This window comes from Lactuca serriola, chromosome 4 (assembly GCF_051521515.1).
Source record: "Lactuca serriola cultivar US96UC23 chromosome 4, Lser_US96UC23_V15, whole genome shotgun sequence".
Classification (NCBI taxonomy): Eukaryota; Viridiplantae; Streptophyta; class Magnoliopsida; order Asterales; family Asteraceae; genus Lactuca; species Lactuca serriola.
The window spans coordinates 214,582,483-214,598,888 of NC_136411.1; positions in this window are offsets into that span (position 1 = coordinate 214,582,483).

The following is a 16,406-nucleotide window of genomic DNA, read 5'->3' on the forward strand; positions in this document are numbered from 1 at the left end:
TCACCAGCAATTTACACTATATGCTGGTAATTCATTTTCAGAGTCACACTGTTTTGACCTTACAAGACGTATCTTTCATTTGATACTGTCTGGGGTCTGTTTTCACTGTTTTGACCTTACAAGACGTATCTTTCATTTGATACTGTCTAGGGTCTGTATTCACTATTTTGACCTTACAAGACGTATCTTTCATTTGATACTGTCTGGGGTCTGTATTCACTGTTTTAGACCTTACTAGCTGTACCTTTCATTCTATACCTTCTAGGGTCTGTGTCTCCATTTTGTTAGACTGAACCGGGCGTGTCATTCGTTCGATACTTTCCTGGAGTCTAAGATTCTTTGCCTTAGTCAGCAGTCCTCACTGCTGAGGCATATGTTATTCACTGATGTAGTTTGCTTTCCTTAATAATCAAATTCAGTATTTTGATAATGATAGCAATTTAGGGAAAATGACTTTTTACCACATAACACTGACCAGTCTTGGTAGAAGGCTGCTTTATTAAAGAAAATATAGGATTTTCTAGAAAGAACTCTAATACATAGTAAACACTTAAACTACTACTTTATAAGGTTATTTGAATAAATGTCACTAAATGCTTATGAACTCACATGCATTTGTAAAAATGTTGATACTCGCTTTTCAAATAACTTGTATTCTCAGGTCAGCATTAGACAGGTACACCCCCGGAGCTGTTGATGAAGATGGCTTAGTACCTTGTTGTACTTATTATATTTACTTGTATTACTTTGATACCTTGTAATGTAACCATGTAGAATTATTACTATTAATGCAATGTTTTGTTGTACTTTGATTACTATATGCATGTGTTGTGATACTTGACATGACGTCATCCACCCCAGAACGTTTCCGCCGTTCCGGTTTTGGGGTGTGACATATTGGTATCAGAGCATTGTTTATAGTGAGCTAAGTATATCAATTCATAAAAGATATACAACCTATAAACACAAAGGGATAAAACACTCTGACCAAGAATTAATACTTTAAAATATAACCATATTTTACCAAAGTATAATAACATCCAGAATCTAAACACTTGAACAAAAGTATCACAAGAAGAACAATAATAAAAGTCTTCGGATGTTGAGCACTACAGTCAAACCTGGGCAGTTATGTAATCGTAAGCTGGAATAAATGTAGTCTGATCAACTACATTTATTTGAGATGCGATGAACGTGTTCTCGGGAGTGATAGTGGTGTTGCAATAGGTCTGAAACTTACCAACTATGATTGCTAGAGCCAAACATAAAGTTAAAATACTATAGGAGTATTTTAGAACGCTAAAAGATTCACACTAACCCCAGAATCATAATCAGAAGATAAAAATCAAACAAGAATTAAAATACCATAGGGGTATTTTAGAATACATAAACAACCTTGTGGGAATAACTAAAAAGATCCTTATTGATATACCTACAAATACAGAGAGTATACTCCTACGGTTATATATAATAAGGATCCCATAGGCTAAGAATGTGTGGTTTCGCTCTATTTCCTTTTCCTCGTTGGGATGTGGCTCTAGAGTAGTATCACATATTCGAAGGCCTATCGGATCTAAGTCATATATGATTTGTATACCATGTGTAATTGTAGTAGGACTCGATATGGATCATCCAGTGAAATGTAAATAATCTCTTAGGATTCTTTAGATATTTCCATTCTCGCACGAACCCTATAGAAAACCATATCCACTTCAGTACACGGCAAAAGAGTTGATTCAGACCCAGAAGAGGCTCATTGAGAAGATTTCCTGTTCGGAAATAAATGAGCTGGGTCGAGACTATTGAATTCACCAAGTGCCTATATCTTTTAGGGACAATGGTGGGAGATTCGCCTAAACTTCCGAGATTCCAGTCATCCATCATGAAGTGATGACACCTAGAGTCGGAATCAGAAGGAAGGCGGAGTAGAAATTCAATGTATCCATACGAGGAGAGAACCCTAGGAAACTACCCGAAGGAAACCAACGCCGATTCCAGTCAAAGATACAAGGAAGACCAAGGGAGCCAGTACATGGAACCCAGGAAGTGCCTTTTCCTCGTATTCGTCACGCTAATACACCCATAAAATAATACAATTTAGTGAGTTAGTGGTTACACTACTCACGCTATGTGTTAGGTAAATCGTCGTTTCCCGATGCCAGATACACGATTAGGGCGGATCCCCACATCTCTATTGAGAGAATTTAGTCATTTGCCCTTGCGAACCTCTCCTTCCGCAGTTTCGTTCCGAACTGTTCTCAAATCTCTCCAGGCCGGAGAGTGAAACCTTTCCCAGTATAAAAGTAACGTAGTAGGAATGACTCACATCTTATGGCCTTTTTCCGATACTCATACTCTTATCTTGATTTCCAGGACTACATCATAGGGATGTAGGTCGACACTCAGACAACCAGTACTCGAGGCACGGGAAAAATTTATGCCTAATACGTTCTGGACATAAATGTCCAGGGTTAACCATCGTCTCTCATTGCCTTGTGTTCCTTTCTGTGTAGGAAAACCATGCCTCCAAAGAAGCGCAATCAGTCCACAAACAAGAAACCCACTCTCTTATTCGATGAAGCTACGTTCCAAGCTACAGTCTCAGCAGCCGTAGCAGCTGTCATGGCTCACCTGAATGCTAACAACGCCAATGTTAGCAAGGTGCCTATCGGGATTTCCAATCCTTGCAATGGACAGCAGCAACCAACACTTTCATACCCAGTCACCCAAGAACCTCAGTCGAACCCACTAAAGAGAAAGATCAAGATCGAGGAGGGAAGTACCTCGGCTCAAGGACCTTCCGAAGGGCAGTGAGCTGAGGCGGTTAAATTCCCTGCCAACCCTTCCATCCCTACACCTAGGAGACCTTCCCCATTGTAGCAAGTGCAGCTACCATCGTCATGGTGTCTGTCGGGAGCTCTATTGTGCTAGGTGCCGCATGTTGGGGCATACTGCTCGCGTCTGCAGAACCCCAGTTGAGTTCATTACATCAACCACCAATGTGGTGACCCGCACAGTTTGCCACATATGTGGTGAAATGGGACACTTCAAGAAGGACTACCCAACCGAAGGAAACAACAAAGACACATGAGGAGCCTAACTCTACTGCTTAGGGAGTAGCATCAAGACACTCGGTAGATTTTTGGTACGTCTCTCGATCTCAGATAACTAAACTAAAAACAATAAAAGACTAATTCAAATGTGAATGCTTCCCAGTAAGGCGAAAGTCGCAACACTGTTATAAAATTTAAAAATTCATCAGGTAAAACTATAATGGCTAAACATATACATTACGACCATGTATATTTAAGATGGACAGACCTAGAGTGAGCGAATGCCGCCTCATTTCCTGTTCCTCGTTTGGTTGTGCATTTAGGGCGAGGTCGCTCAGTCAACAGTCCTCCCCACCTTAAATATACATGACTAGTATATGTGAGGCGATTATAGAAATGCCTCATGAGAATCCATTCATGAAAAGATACTCTACTCGGAAACACTTAGAACACTCTGTAGTTCCGCGTCGACTCTATCGGTCCAAGTATCCGCGGTAGTGATACATAGGACGAAACCCGAGACGCCTAGAACTTGTGTGCCTGCTCGGCACATGACTCTATCGATCTTCATTATACACCATGTCGAAGTGTGCCAACTTCGACGACTCTATTGATCATGGTTTGACTTCGTGCAACTATGTGTACATCCTTAGTGCTGTGTAAAAAGAACTTTCTCCGTAGCCATATCGTCAAATAAAGGTTCTCCCGAATCTAAACCTAACACAAATAATCAAACCTAATGCGACCCGTCAGTCGTCCCTCTTACCTCAAACCTTCCGAAGTACCCAAGAGAGGATACCGTACGCTGTTGACCGAGCCCTCGTAGTCAGATGGACACCGAAGTGAACGACACTGCAGATACTCCAGAAGACGATAACCACCCAAAGCATACCTAGTAGATTTCCTAGAAAGACCCTTCGTCCTATCCCATGGAACGAGAGCTAGAGTCAAGACCATTGACTACGACCATCCATTCACGCTCAGATCCCCAATTTGAGCATCGCAGCGGATGTCCCAGAAATCCGAGAGCTGCGATAAAGTAAACTCTAAGAAGAGTGGATGAAAAGATTTAAGTTTCGGGTAATGGGAACCTATGCTCACTAGATTTGACCTAGACCGAGAAAACTCAGAACCTTCGGAAGAGTAGTGACAGTAGATGCTTGCACTACTCAGGCACTTCGCCCACCCTGTTATAGACGAACAGTGCCTATCGTCCTCCACCCTCTCGCATGGAGGAAACCGTCGTCGCCCTGTAGACGATAAAATACATTCTCCGAAGTGAACACTAGGATACCGAGAACCACAGGATAACCTTCGCAGCCAAGAATACTTGGTCAAGTGCGAAAGTGGTTGAATTCAGCCTCATGACCCATATCCCGAAGAGATTATAGACTTGACACCAGCCCTGGTGTTAGTCGAAGGGTTATGCAGGAACATACACTTTCCGCACTAGGATAAACCAAAGTCTTGGAGAATCCTTGGACTATTAGGTGTTCCATGAATACTACCTCACACAGAGATAGTAGAACCACCTCTCGAGATAGTCCAACACTCGTCTAGTGAAACCCTATCTCCCTGACCCTCAGGGTTTCCGTATCTCAAGATTCTTTAGTGTAGGTTCATTTTGCACAAGCTTGAGATAGACACTCTATAGCACACAGATAACCATAGTCACGTAACCCACTCGACGATCTAAAAAGTCTCTATCAACCAGTTGGTATGAAACACGAAACCAAAAGACCACCCGAGCTCCCTAAGAACCAACCTGCATGACTACACACAGTACGAGTGAGAACGTTAGGAACTTCGGAATGGCGATCACGCCAGTGATGATCTTGCCATAGAAGTATTCTATGTTCTAAGTGCTGAAAAGCGCTACCCTTCCAAGAGCTTAGGACCATATGAGGATCCCCATGGAGACTTGGTCCAACCCTTTTCAGGCCGCTACTACTTTTGGATATTCCATAAGCTTCACACCTCAATCGATCCACTTCTTAGACTTGATATGCATTTGCCCAACATCACTCTTCGTGCCCCACTCATATTGATAGAAACCATTGAGAACCCTAACCTCGTAGATACACCAGTTGGAACCCACTAGCTACACTAGATGGAATCCGCATCCCGTACGTGAAGGTCTGTCGGAATGACAAACACAGACTAGAGTTCACTTGGGAATGCGAGGACAACCGTATAGGAAGTACTCTCCTACCTCTACTTGGCCATTCATACCTACTTCCTTGCCTGGACCTGAATTTCGGGACGAAATTCCCTCTAACGGGGGGATGATGTGACAACCCAAGTTGTCCCGTTACATTTCCCCGTTACCGTTAACGGAATATTCCAATTTATAAAAGTTCCGTTAATTAGAGGTCGTCAATTTAATAAACATTCCATTTGTCTACATTTAATATGCCGTTAAGTCGTGATAAAAGGAAATAAAAACACATAACACACATTTCCATTTATTTGGAAAATGTTAAGTTTTATTATTACAAGCACTAAATCGGGTATGACCAAAAGCCCCGTTTAACGGCAGTATTGGGTTGAATTCCATTGAGCTCCAACTCCCACCTATATATAAGGGGAGTAAACTCCATTTGAGCTCTTTCCACCCTCTCTCTATATACTCTCTCTCTAGACCCGTTTTCGCCCCAAATCCGCAACCAAACGCTTCCAAATCGTAAGTCCACTTACCCTAACTTACTCTAAACATTATGATTCATGTTTGTAGCCTAGAATTGGACCATTTAAGCTGTTGAAAAGGAGTTCATGGCCTAAGCTCCTCCTTAGGCCGTAAACCCCTTATATGTGGCCAAAATGACCCAAACTTGTCCCTTTAAGCCTAGGAACCAATTAAGGAACTTGTCTAGGAGTGTTTAATCATAAAAACACAATGATTTGAGGCATAAAAGAGAGTTTATGGCCCAAGCACATGCTTAGGCTGTAAACACCTCTAATGCATGCTAAAATGCCCCAAAACACTCCCAAACCACCCTTAGGCTTTATACATAATTTAGGGACTTGGTATTTTGGGTTTAGACCATTTAAACACAATGAAATGAAGGGAAAAAAGGGGTTTACGGCCCAAGTATGTACCAAGGCCGTAAACACCCCTAAATGTGCCAAAAATGTGGTTTTTGCCCCCCAAATGGCCTTAGACTATTTCTATAAAATGCTAGGAATGATTTAAGGGCTTAAACTCCAAGAGTTGTGGGTGTATGAGAGTTCACGGCCAAGCCATAGAGCTTACGGCCGTAAACTCTCAAAGATTGGTCATTTGGACCATAAACTCTAAAGGAGTGCCCTCTTGGAACCCCAAACACCCCTATAGCCTTGAATAATTACTAGAAGTGATATAGGGGCTTGAAACTTCACAAAACTCAAGGAATAGGAGTTTACGGCCGTAAACTCCCTTAGGAGTTGTCCCTAGGGCGTAAAATCCCTAATGAAGCCTTAAAAGACCTTAAACTCACTCATGCCTTTTGGAATTGGACTTAGAATAATTCCATGAACAAGCTAGAAGCCTTAAACACACTAGAACCCTTCACCATGAGTTTACGGGCATAAAATCATGGTAAATAGTCCCTGGGCCATAAACTAAGTATTAAGGGTTTACTCTCGGAGAGTAAATTCCATTCCTAAATCATACACACCTTTAGACGCTACCCGGGACACCCAAACACTTAACCAAAGTGTTTTCCGCTCCATTGAGTGCGTATACGTGTTTAATTAGTATTAAATATACTAATTGTATTTGAACATATGTTATCATATGTTAAATAGGTCATTGAGAGTGTTCGAGTCCCTACGTGACACCGAACGCCCAAACGGCACCTTCGTCGGACCTATTTACACCAAGTGACTTCATACCCCTAAATGAACCTTTTAAATGTCTTTACATGTTTTATAGGGGGGAATACAAGTTAAACATGCCAGCGATCATATCAATCGCATGTGATTGATAACCCGCATGTCCAAGATTTTACCACACTGTACACTGTTTAACCGAGTAGGATACTATACTGGTTTTCAAAAGGGATTTCAATTGTTTCAAAACTCATACTTATACTTTTTTACTTAAATGCATTTTAAACTGGTTTATAAAGGTTCCAAAGGTTTCTAAAGGTTTTCACACATATTTTACCAATGAATACAAAATGCGATTTTTCCTAAGTATAAAAGTTTTTCCAAGGTTTTCATGTATACTTTTACTTGTTAATTACTGCCGCTTTGCTTTCATTTATTTTAAACTTCTACTCGATAACGCTTTCACTTCGTGATGCGTTTATACCTGTTATTGTCTCTATTTTTCTTATACTTGATAGATGCTTTTACTTCACTTATCGTCGTTTCCACTTCATGATACACTTATACTTGGTACACTTATACTTCATGATTCGATTTTCCCACTCTGTACGCTTATACTGCACGACTCAGATATTCCACTGTACGCTTATACTTCACGACTCGGATATTCCACTGTATGCTTATACTTCACAAGTCGGTTATTCCACACTGTACACTTATACTTCATGATATCATTCCACTTGATACACACTCAAGCGTAGTTAGGTGTATGTCTGTGCTTGTATAGATGCATATAAATAATGATTGAAGGACTTAGGAAGGCTTGTCCGCCCTATTTCCTTTTCTTCGTTGAGATGTGGTCTGGTGGGATCGGATGTCCATCCGAAGGTCGTTCGATTCATTAGTTATATATTATGTACACAAGCATAGACATATGAGTTTACTTCATTCAGTTCAGTTATGAGTCTCTACCTCTAGTTCGGAACTTACATTAGAAGCCCACTATTTTGAAGTCTCTATCCACTATTTGGGATGCATCTTCAAGACATGGCCTTCTCTGTCGTGTAGTTGGTAACCAGAGTCTCCTGTAGGGAGAGCGGACATTGTGTGTATAGATCTATACGAGATTGACAACCCCGCACCCAGACTGTTAGCTACAGTCCCGACCTACCAAGCCAACGGGTGACAAATGTCACATCTTATAAACGCTTGTGGGGCGTCTGGAACTCTAGTCAGTATGGTTACGAGCATCCCGGGTTACCTTATAATTCATGGCTATAAGTCAGTATGGTTACGGGCATCCCAAGTACACCCCCGGAGCTGTTGATGAAGATGGCTTAGTACCTTGTTGTACTTATTATATTTACTTGTATTACTTTGATACCTTGTAATGTAACCATGTAAAATTATTACTATTAATGCAATGTTTTGTTGTACTTTGATTACTATATGCATGTGTTGTGATACTTGACATGACGTCATCCACCCCAGAACGTTTCCACCGTTCCGGTTTTGGGGTGTGACAGTCAAAGTCAATCTTCCTGGTTGACCCTACTCACCGAGTCAACCCATTGACTCGTCGAGTTCCTATGCTCAGAAACTCCCATGCCACGACTCAACTCGCCGAGTCGCCCCAAGACTCGTCGAGTCCAACAAGCTCTAAGTCCCTTCTTGCTCAACTCACCGAGTCATCCTCGACTCACCGATTCACAGCTCAACCAGAAAAGGTTAGGACTTCACGACCAGACTCGTCGAGTCCAAGGCAATCTTCAACAGACTCGTCGAGTTGTTCTTCCAACTCGCCGAGTCCATGCACATAATCATACGACTCGTCGAGCACACCCATGTGACCCGCTAAGTCTCTTCAGTTCTCATTCCATATTGAGGCTTTTCAAGCCATGCGGGGACTCCAATCCATAGATCCACTCTTCTACAACCTAACCCTCACATAAAGTTGCAAACTTTACATGAAAGCAAGGAGATATAAGCCCAAAACACTTATAGGGATAGGGTTAAAGACAAAGGGCTTCACCAATAACTCTTAGACAGGAACTTTATGACCTTTTGGGCCATCACAATTCTAGATCTGAATTAGCAACTTCAGATCTAAGCCTCAAACTCGAGATAGCTCCCAAACAAGCTAATGAATCCCAAATCAACCACCATTCATGAATCAATAATGAAATAGCTTAAAGATGAGGTTCCTTACCCCTGAAATGTGCCCAAATAGAAGTAGATTCCAGATCTACCCAAGCCCCTTGATGATGGGCCTCTAAATCCCCAAGCTTCTTACACCAAATTTCTCTTCCAAGCTCTAATTCTTCATCAATGGAGTCACACACATAAGATGAGGGTTTCTGGATCTCAAATGGGTAGCAAAGAGGCTAAAAGGTTGGTTATAATGTGCTTTATATAGGGCACAATCCCCGTATTAGGGTTTTCTCCCTTCAGCACCAACTCACCGAGTCCAGTCGCCGACTTGCCAAGTTGGTCACTTAACACGTGACTAGAATCGCGACTCGACTCGCCGAGTCTACCCATCGACTCGCCAAGTCGACCTTCCTTATTTACACTAAGAACTCTGAACTTGCACTTCTGAACTCAGGGTGTTACATTGGTACTTTGGAACTTTGCTACATTGTTAAAGATTTGATGCACTTTATAGTGAATTTTGGTAGTTTGGTATTTTGCTTATTTGTTAAGTGCTTAATGCATTTGTTAATCAGCTAAGTTGTTAAGGACATAAATAATTTGGTAGTTTGATAGTTGTTAAATTGTCAATGAGTTAATGTGTCTGTGTAAACTAATTGTAACTTGTACGTAATAATTTGTTTTTCTTATTTTGTTATTTTAACATATATATTTATTTTGTAGGACTGAACTCGACATTTAAAGCGACATTGGGAGATATTATAAATTCGTTCATTTGATAACCAAGTCAACAAAAACAATGAGATCAACAACGATGGAGAAGACGACGATGAAGATGAGTAATATTTGTTTTTGATAACCAAGTCAACAAAAACAATGAGATCAACAACGATGGAGAAGACAACGATGAAGATGAGGAATATTTGTTTTTATTATCGATGATGTTATTATATAAGATATTATAGATTTATTACATTGTTCATGGATTAAAAAGTTAAAACGGTATAATTATGGATTATATCATTTATGTAATGTAGTATATTTTGTTTTATGTTATTTGATCGTTTATGTAATGCAAATTCCTAGATTATTATTTATGTATTTTTATAATTTATATATTTTTATAATATAAATTATGTAAAATATAATTTAGTATTTAAAAAAAATAAAACAAAAATAGCGACAACGAGTATATGTGACATCATGGCCATATGCTTTACAAGTATTATTCTTTTGGGTTAAATGTTTTAAATCTTAAACATTTTGGGAGTTTTGGCTGACTGCAATGTGTTGGTGGAGGATCACCATGGCGCGACCACATCATTAAGAAGACGTGTGTTCTTGTTGACCGCAATGTGGTAAAGCATTGGCCACGCTATTGTGGCGGCTAGGGTTCAAAACACTAGACTCTGGGGTTTGATGCTTATTTATAGGCTCTAACTTCTATGGTTGCCTCATTTGCTAGCCCCCACTCTCTAAGAACGAAATGTTCCTTAACCCTAGCGTCTATAAGTGTTTATTGAGTGTTTGAACTTCATTTTGGGATGGTTTGAAAGAATAAGGAGCCCCCCTTGTTATTTAAGTGCTTGATTCCAATTTAGATCCATCATCTTCATCTCATGTTTGATCATTTGGAGGTATAAATCTCTAACCTGGTGTTATCATTTCATTAAATCTAGTTTTGTGCACTTTTATGAGCTTTTTGTCCTAAAGACTCTAAGTTCTTGGAGTTGAAGTGAACTTTAGAAGCTCTTGGTGGAAATTATGACTTCTGGACCTTGGTGGTGGTTAGAAATGTTGCTTACATAACCTAGCTTTGTATTCGTGCACTTAGTGTATCACTTATTAGAATGTCGTAATGGATAAAGTTGGATACTTTATCCATTACGATCCTTAGAAGGACCAAATTTGAGCTTTTGATCAGTTCTGAAGATTATGGGTTAAGTGCTTAATCTATTAACTTGTTTTGGCTAATGGCCACAACGCGGTGGTGGGTTGAAACTCAACTACTCTGTCTTTTAGCCACCATGGTGCGGCGACTTGCCTGTTAACTACAACCGTTGACCGTTGACTTTTGTCTACGTTGACTTTTGGTCAACTTGAGGGTTTTAGGTTGTAGACTAAGGGTTGACATCTAATTAATGTTAGGGGTTCATAGTACCAGTGTTTACTTCTTTCTGAGCTGTGAAGTTTGTCTGCTTGACTGGGAGGTGAATTTTCTCACTATAATATGTATTGTGGTATGTGTCATAACGTGCTAGGATGTGGTTAGACTGTTGTGTGTTGTTAGGCAGGTGGACCTGTGGATTGCTACCTGTAATGTTGAGTTGTCTATTTATTTGTATTATACATATGCCCACATATTTGTGAAGGGATAAGGTGTCCAACTTTGTGGGGATGGCCAATAGTACGGTCAGTATAATTTTATATGTGGAGGGCCAAAAGGGGTGAAATGATGACAAGATCAACATTTAGTATTGTGAGTCTAGACATTCACAAGGGTCAGGTTGACGGTAAGATCAACTAAAGTGTTATGAGCCTGAATATCTGTTGGGTTGGTACGGACCCGCTGCATGTATGTTTGTACATATATTGTTTTATATGGTATTTTCAGGAACTCACTAAGCTTTGACTTATAGTTGTGGATTTAAATGTTTTAAGTACTTCAAATGATCGTGAAAAGACGAATGCATGACTGTACACACATATCGACAACCTTCTTATTTTGTGATTCCGCATTTATGATTCTACTCTGATTTGGGTTGTAAACTTTTACAACAAGTGATTTTTGTGAAGTAACCCTATGGAAATGATTCCTTTTTATCTAAGTAAAAATCGAAAATTTTTTGTTGCGAAAATTGCGACGTTACAACTGGTAACTCCGACAACCTTCTCCGGAAAATCTTTGGCCAATGTCCCAGAATGGTAATAGAGGCACCCCTGTTTACGACGAAATATATTTTAGTGACACACATAATAGTGATGTTTTTATGAGTATTTGACATAAAATAATAGCCGCGACATGTCATCGCTAATCCCTTTAGTGACAATTTTATAATCAATTGTGATGTCTTTTGTTGCGCTAATGGTCCGATTTTTTGTTGGAAAAGTTAATGCTATAAACAAATTAATCGTCCACTTTGGAAGACCTTGATTTATATCAACATATCTTTATTTTTCATATATAAATGTAACTAATAAACCTTATTCGTAAAAGATTTCCCCGTAATGTCTAATCAACCAGAAGAATTAGAACTTGACTCAATTTTAGATGCATTAGTTTTTTGGTTATTCATACATTTTCACAAAGAAACTATCCGAGACTAAAGACTAATTAAACATGTCTCTTCACAGTAATTATAATGAAGAAAATAACAATTCAATGGGAATGGATTCAAAATGATGCTACATACTATATACTACGGATTATAAATTTGACCACCTTTATCTAGTAATTGAAAAATCTATTTGAAAATTTCAAGTTGCAAATATTTAATTCTCAAGATCTGATTATTGGTTATTAAACTGGAAAATAAATAAAAATTATAAATTGGAATGTATGTTCCTAACGAGCCAAACATTTTCCTAATTGGAATTAACCGTTATCTTTTTAGTTGATTCTTTTATCGTAATGGCAGAGATTACATAGGTGAATGATGCTATTCGAAAAGAGTTGCATGATAATTTTTTTTTATCAAAGATGGAGATTCTTTGTTTCGATTCAACAAGATTCAACAACATATGGATAGCTGGTTGATTTGGATTAAAAGATTCTTGGGTAAATTACATAGATGGTCCTTGCAGTTTATGTTTGGTCAATAACCTTTTTTTAAACTCGAACTAACTTTATATTTTTATTGCATGTTTAGTCCCTGTCCATTTTAAAAAGACTAATTTACTCTTATTGATTTCTTTTGCCTTTTTTAATATATATATATATATATATATATATATATATATATATATATATAGTTAGGTTATAATGTGAATGGACAAATATTGTGCGGACAATGCTATTCTATGAGAATTACTAAAAGAAATAACTTGTTTACTAATGTGAATACGTTCAACCTCACAAAAATATCTTCATTTTCGTACATTTTTACTAATTATTATTCATTTTTGTTGTCACACATCGTTTTTCATTTATTTTCATTCTTACAGAATACAACTCAATAAACAATCTGACAACATTCCGAAAGAATGAGAATAATAATAAAAAGTCTATAACAACCTTATAGACAATTTAATTAGTGAGAATGTGTGATAATGTCAACAGTTATGTAAGATTGAATGTATTCATATTATCAAACAGCATATTTTCTTTGTCATTCTCACATAATAGCACTGTCCACACGTCCGTACAATAGATGTCTAGATGTCAATCAATATTTGAACCGAATTATAACATATATATATATATATATATATATATATATATATATGATTCATGAACCCACACCACCAAACCCTCTTCCCCTCCCTCATTTCGTCCTTGTGTTTAGTCGTCGGAAAGTCTCACTCCTCTCACTGGAAAATGTTAGACTCCACCGGAAAACAGTAGATTCCACCAAAAAAAAATATCTAAAGCAAATAATCTATTTTAAAGAAAAACTCCTTGGTTCTCCATGTCTGGATTCCTCTAAATGTTCTAAGATGTTTGAAAGCAAAACTGAAATCGACTCCCAAACATTCTAGAAAAAGAGAAAGTTCAAACTCAATTTCAAGTTAATTTAAAATCAGTTTTTTATTGTTTTAAGTGACAATGGTGACTTATGTGGGATTCGGGATCTGGATTTAAAGTCGGTGGTTGGGAGAACTTCATTCACTTAGATTAAGCATAACACCAAGAGTTCCGTCAATCAATTGAAGGGTTCAAAACTTCACATATGATTCACCAGGATCTTTAGAAAAAACCAACTATACAAATGATTGAACACTTGGAGGGCACCATCAGAAACATGAACATCATGATTAAGCATAACACAAACAATGGAAATCAAACTTTTTTTTTTCTGGGTTGTTTCTTGGGATGAAATACTTGATTAGTTGAGCTTTAATCTATTTTACCATCTCCCATCTATCTCATTCCAAGCTTCTTATTGATCTCCACTCACCACCGACTGGAATTTTCAATTCTCAAAAGACGAACTAGAAAAAACGCAAAAACAAATTAGAAATCCCCAAAACAACCCTGAAATCATTCATGACTTTGAATTACTAGAGTGAAATCCCCAAAACGTACCAAAACCTACCAGAAATAACACAAATCCAAAATCACTGAAGTACATCCGTTTTTCGATACTGTTGTACAAAATGATATCAGAACTTGATGATTTAGAACTCTATGTAGGGGGTGGGGGAAGAGAGAGAGAGAGAGAGAGAGAGAGAGATAGATTGTGTGTGTGTGTAATTGAGCATATGCAAGTTTTCATTGAAGAGATGAGGGAGGAAGAAGGGATGTGTTCGTGTGTAGGTGGTGACGGACAAGAGCAACAAGGTAAATGCCTAACGGTTTAGGTAATATCTGGTCTTTAGGCATATGTTTAGGTAGGGATGTCAAAAAGTCCAGTAGGACCCCATTTCTGTGGGTGGCATGTCTCGTTTGGGGGAATTTTTTTTAAAAAAATTGGGCGAGGGGGCAAGTTAAACCCCCATTTTAAATTCGGGGGCGGGGGCGGGGGTAGGCAGTCTCGTCCTGAAACCCCTCATTAATAAATTACACATATATTTACATATATTAATTATATAAATATAATAAAAAATAACATGATTTTGAGCTTCTAAAATTTATCAAAAAAACACATTTTTAAGTTGTTTGTATATTGTTTTTAACACGTCATAACTTTTTTATTATTTAAAATTCTACTATAAATAATTATTTTTTACCTAAAAAATAGCTTCTTTTAGCTTAAACAACTTTTTTTAGAAAAAAAAAGACAGTCGAAAATCAATCGCGGGTGAGGGAAAGGGGCGAGGCGGGGAGGGGCGTGGGGGTAATAAAGGGGATTCGTGGGCGGGGGTAGGAAAACTGAACATTTCGAGGGCGGGGGCGGGGGCGGGGACGGGGGCATGGAGAAATTTCGGGGGCAGGAGTGGGGGATGCACTCCCCGTCGAGTTTGCTCTCATTGACATCTCTATGTTTAGGAATAAAGGGCCCATATTTTTTTTTTTGAATTAATTAATAAATCTAAAAATTGTAAAAAAAGAATAAAGGTAAATTAGTATTTTTAGAACCGACAGGGACTAAGCGTCCAACAATAATATAAAGTAGAGATGGTCCGAATTTAAAAAAAAAAAAAAATTATAAGAAACCAAACAAGTAAGTTGCCCTAAAACCCACGTAGACGTGTAATTTACCGAAGATTCTTTAGTCTTTCAATATAAATAAATGGAAAAAATGGATTGAAATTAACATATCTGATCCATCCTCGATCATTCTCCTAATGTTGTGCAGATGGTACGTGGTTTATTCGTATTGGCCTTACACTCACTAACATATGTATTAAATAAGAGTTCTTGTTGCTTTTTATTAATCCAGTGTAATAGGTTGATATACCTTGTATCATTTACATCAAATTGACTTTGACTATTATGTCTATGTTTGAAAATGCATGATAGAACTCGCAATATGTTTTAAATGTCATTACATCCTTGGTGGTGGCAACAAATTTCTAAGAACATTCGATAGGATTTCAGTCTAACTCATCGTTAATGCACTATTGGGGAAGATGCGGATCATACATGCTGAGTCTATGGATTTAAATCGCAAACCATCCTCTCTAAAATATTGGATGTAAAATATGTGTAAAATATCCAAACATATGTGTAAAATAGCCAAACATAATATTGGAAATAAAATATGTTTAAAATAGCCAAACATATGTGCAAACCATCATCGTTAATCCACTATTGGGTTGTCTAGTCATCCCAAGTTACAAAATATGTGTAAAATAGCCAAACATAATAATGACTAAAGTCTAAAAACTTGAAATCTCCAAAACATTTTCAGTATTCTCTTAAGAATCCTCTCAATGCATTAACTCGAGATACAAATCAAAATATAATTCAAGCCAAAAATCACGTGATATACAAATGGATTGACGCATTCTAAAATTGTTTAAGATAACTTCAAAAAATTAAAATCCAAATAAACATTCATTTGATATAATGATGATCATATTATCAAATATCTACCCTAATAAATAAATAAAAATGATTTTGCCACATGTCCTTCTCTCATTCAATTTGCCTTTTTTCCACTTGTCATTTATTTCATTTTCCATATCTAATATATTATTAATTAGTTTCCATAAATTAAACTTATCATAATGGTATTAATTTCAAATTTTAAATTTTAAATTTTAATTTCAATTTCAAATAAATTTACA